Genomic DNA, 5,178 nt, shown 5'->3' on the forward strand with positions numbered 1-5,178 from the left:
GTAATTACATATCTTGATCTAATATTTCACAGCAGGGCCCTGTGAGGGCTTACAGTGTTGTGGCCACAACAACACCTAAGGCCCAAAATTCTACTGAGTATATAGGGCAGGCCCCTACCTTCAAACATCCAACTTACAAACGACTCCTACTTGCAAACGGAAGGAGACAACAGGAAGTGGGATGAAATCTACCCCTAAGAAGGGAAATTCTCTCCTGTAAGAGTTAATATGGGAAAAACTTTTCTCCTTTCCACTGATGCTTTATCACCAATCCTTGTTTCACAAAAAACCCCAAATTTACAAAAAACATTTGTCATTTGGACAAAAAGTGAGGTGAAATCTTCTGAAGAGGAGCACAGACAGCAAAACAAATGTCACAGGGGTGATAACCCTTCCCTATTTTTTCCAAAAAGCTTAAAATAGATTTTTTGGCTGGAGCTAAACACGTTAAAAATGTACCAGTTCAAAATTACAAACAGATTCTACTTAACAACAAACCTACAGTCCCTGTCTTGTTTGTACTGCCTGTATACTGCTGTTCAGAGTACAGAGCCTGTATACTGCTGTTTCCTTTTTTAATTTGGGTGCGGGGTTCCCCTTAATATCCATACAAGACCCAAAGGGCCTGGTAATAGACTGGAGGGTACCCATGTTGTTTGTCTCACTGATTTTCATCCATATTGCCAGGACCTGACATTACATTAAAGCCGCAAGCAGTTTTAAATGACTTTTTTCCTTCAAAAATGACATTTTGTGCAGGGACTGTTCTAAGCATGGGAAACACGCGCCACTTTACAGGCATACTATAGACACCCCCCAGGTACGATAATTAAAGAAACATTTCACTTTTTTTTTTTTTTTTTTTACTTTAAGCATCATTAAAATCACTGCTCCCGAAAAAACGGCCCTTTTTAAAAGTTTTTTTTTGCATTGATACATGTCCCCTGGGGCAGGACCCGGGTCCCCAAACCCTTTTTAGGACAATACCATGCAAATTAGCCTTTAAAATGAGCACTTTTGATTTCAAACGTTCGAGTCCCATAGACGTCAATGGGGTTCTAACGTTCGTGCGAATTTTCAGTCCGTTGGCAGGTTCTGGTGTGAACCGAACCGGGGGGGTGTTCGGCTTATCCCTAATGGCAAGCAGAGACAAGCTTCTTGAACCAGCACCCAGGCATCTGCAGCATGAGTTAGAGGTCTAGGTTTTTTGAGCGGTGCTTTATGTTTGTGAGTAGTGAACTGTATGTGTTTTATTTTTGGAGCACGGAAAAGAAAAATGCGGAACACTACATAACCAATTTTGCATAATGGTTCAATAATGGCATAACCTAATGTATCTGTTTCCAATTGTGTGCTAATGTAGTATGTTTGGGGTATAGGTAAAGGTGAAACATTTTTAGTTTTGGATAGAGTAGGCAAGGATAAGGAGGCCCTATGACAGGCTTTAATTGCAGTTTGTACCCACATTTTCATAGGCACCATCATTATCAAAGCACAGAGTTAGGGGACAATCAATAGAGCAAGAGGCAAGGGGAAATATTTATTTAGAGGCAAATAATTTGGTGACAACTGTCTAAGATAAGAGTTTTTTGCTCATCTTCTGAGATTTCCTGTAATTTCCTATTGCATCTCCATGAAAAAAAGTAAATGGAAATCTCCCCAGGAGGAAACATCCCCTGTAAAATTACCTGATAAGAGTTTTAGCTCCTCTCCACTCTATCCAAAATAAGCAACAATGTTTTGGCTATACATACACTTAATATAAAAACAAGTATTTTAATAATGTAATAATCTAATGATCTATACAAATGTAAGTATTCTTGTTTATTATTAATGAAAAAAAGCTTATGTTTTGAATTTGTTTTGGTAATAAAAAAGTTTGTACATAAATTGGTGTTTTGTTATATAAATGTATAGTATATCAAATGAAAAGCAATGTATGTAATACACTACGGGTGAAACTTCTATAGAATGGCCTTAATTTACTTTTTTTTAATTTTTTATAAATGCTGACAACTAGCAACTGCTCACAAGTTTCAAGAGAATGCAATCTTTATCAAGATGAATAAAATGGTTTGTAGTCAGAACTTGCTGTGCATAGAATTGGTTCACTTTGCACATTCTGTTCGCTTTGAACAAAAGTTTTGAGGATCCAACCAAATGCCTCAAGTAGACTGGTTCACTCAGTGAGCTGGTGAATGTGGTCCAAAGGAACGCTTACAAGGTCATTCCATAGATTACTGTGTGTAGGGGGGGCTGCTGGGTCACAGCCACCACTATTGTGCTAACCAGTAAAACCAGTCCAATGGGTAAGGGACCTAAGAGTGAGGCAGTAATCTATATATCAGCCACTCGTTTCTTATTAGGGTCCGAAGTAAATAATGTGATCACTGGTTACTTCTGGTGCTATGAGGGACCTACTGGCTTGTCTCTTGGTGACCCCATTTTGGGGAAGTCAGTGTTTGATTGGAGATTGAGGCAGCCATTTTAGGCCTGGAGAGGCTTTAAGTAGCCCTGCTGGGTCAGTCTGGTGCACCCACAGCTTGGGAAATCTAGGCAAAGACCAAGAACAGTGAACATGCTGGCTATGGAAAGATAGGCCCAGTGCAGGGAAAGGTTCCTGATAAGTATGGACAGTGTAGGGATGATCCAGAAAACCCCCGGAGACTGCTGTAAGTTGGAGGGGACCCTGTGTAAACTTGAATATTGTCTGATGCATTAGTATGACTTGCATCACCTATCAGAATGTGCAAAGGGAACCTATTGGGAAGCTAATTTATTTTAGCCAAGGGGATCTGTTAAGGAGCACTCCTCAAGCACACTACCATCTGTAATTTCTGCACATCTGTCTTGTCATGGGCCTTATTGTACATATGTTTACTGGAATATTGTACATATTACCACTGGATTGCTTTACTGTACATCATTCATTAAAAAAAAACATTGTCTCGCCTGGTCCTTTTTAAATTACTGCCACATATTTAGCCCCACCCACAAGTGTCAAAAAAGGGTCTTCAAACCAGTAAACCCTCATTCCAAAAAGCATTAAAGCATTAGCTTCATGTCCTTTTGAATGACCACTGATCATGTGGTTAGATCCAATGAGGATCCCCCTTTTAATTTCACTGGGGCAATGTAGGGCAAGAATCTCTTGTGGCATCAGTAACCTAATTAGTTGTATACTTACTTATTATTATATTATTATTATTATTATTCAGGATTTATATAGCGCCAACAGTTTACGCAGCGCTTTACAATATAAAAGGGAGACAATACAGTTATAATACAATACAATACAATACAATAGGATTAAGAGGGCCCTGCTCAGAAGAGCTTACAATCTAATAGGGTGGGGCAGGTGGTACAAAAGGTTGTAACTGTGGGGAATGAGCTGGTGGAAGTGGTAGGAGATTAGTTGGAGACGTGATAGGCTTTCCTGAAGAGATGAGTTTTCAGGGATTGCCTGAAGGTAGCAAGAGTAGGGGATAGCCGGATAGATGGAGGTAGCGAGTTCCAGAGGATGGGAGAGGCTCTGGAGAAATCCTGGAGACGAGCATGGGAGGAGGACATGAGAGAGCTTGAAAGCAGGAGGTCTTGAGAAGAGCGGAGAGGTCGATTTGGGTGATATTTGGAGACAAGATTAGTGATGTAGCTTGGGGTAGAGTTGTGAATGGCTTTGTATGTTGTGGTTAGAATTTTGAATTTAATTCGCTGGGTGATTGGGAGCCAGTGTAGGGATTGAAGTAGAGGGTTGGCAGACACTGAGCGGTTGGTAAGGTGGATAAGTCTGGCAGCAGCATTCATGATAGACTGAAGAGGGGATAGCCTATGGAGCGGTAGGCCAATGAGAAGGGAGTTGCAATAGTCAAGGCGAGAGATAACAAGGGAGTGAATGAGGAGCTTGGTGGTTTCATTTGTTAAAAAAGGGCGAATTTTAGAGATGTTACGGAGGTGAATTCTACAAACTTGTGACAGCGATTGTATTTGAGGCTGAAATGACAAGTCAGAATTTAGGATTACACCTAGTACCCTGGCGTGAGGGGAGGGACTGATGGTTGCATTGTTGATTTTGATGGAAAAGTCATGGAGGGGGGCACGGGTGGGGGGGAATATTAATAGCTCAGTTTTAGAGAGATTTAGTTTAAGGAAGTGGTGCGACATCCATGCTGATATGTCAGTTAGTAAGTTAGTAATGCGAGAGGAGACTGAAGGAGTGAGGTGAGGAGTAGACAGATAGATTTAGGTGTCATCAGCGTATAAGTGGTATTGGAAGCCATGGGCAGTTATTAGGTGACCAAGGGAGGAGGTGTAGATAGAGAAGAGAAGGGGTCCAAGAACCGAGCCTTGGGGGACCCCCACAGAAAGGGGCAATGGAGAGGAGGAGACAGAGTTGTAGGTGACACTGAAGGAGTGCTGTGATAAATAGCCAGAGAACCAGGATAGAGCAGAATCTCGGAGGCCAAGGGAATGTAGTTTATTGAGAAGGAGCGGGTGGTCAACAGTATCAAAGGCCGCAGAGAGGTCAAGTAGTAGGAGTATGGAGTACTGGCTGTTGGTTTTAGCAGTTAGTAAATCGTTAGTGAGTTTTAGTAAGGTAGTTTCCGTGGAGTGCTGCGAGCGAAAGCCAGACTGTAAGGGGTCAAGAAGGTTATTTTCATTGAGGTAGGAGCTAAGACGGTTGTAGACTAAGCGTTCTAGAAGTTTAGAGGTGAATGGGAGTAGTGAGATGGGTCTTAAGTTGTTCAGGTCGGTAGGGTCCAGTGAGGGCTTTTTAAGAATGGGAGTGATCTGTGCATGTTTTAGAGGGGAGGGGAAAATGCCACTAGAAAGGGAGAGATTGAAGATGTGGGTGAGGGAGCATAGGATAGAAGAAGAGGGTGACCGTAGTAGTTGTGAGGGAACAGGATCCAAGGGACAATTGGTTAGGTGGGCATCCGAGAAAATTTTTGTAACCTCTTCCGTAGTAGCCAATTCAAAAGAGGAGAGGGTTGAATGTGCTGCTGGGTAAGGTATGATGGGTGGGGAAGACGTACGCACAGTGGAGATGTCCTCACGAATCGCATCGATCTTGTCTTTGAAGTGATTGGCAATTATTAGATGTAATCCTAAGAAAACAATATAATACAGTTCCTTCTTATTAGGACAGTGATGTCATACCAAGCATTACAAGCATCCCAG

The sequence above is a fragment of the Aquarana catesbeiana genome, linkage group LG01, assembly GCF_042186555.1.
Source record: "Aquarana catesbeiana isolate 2022-GZ linkage group LG01, ASM4218655v1, whole genome shotgun sequence".
Classification (NCBI taxonomy): domain Eukaryota; kingdom Metazoa; phylum Chordata; class Amphibia; order Anura; family Ranidae; genus Aquarana; species Aquarana catesbeiana.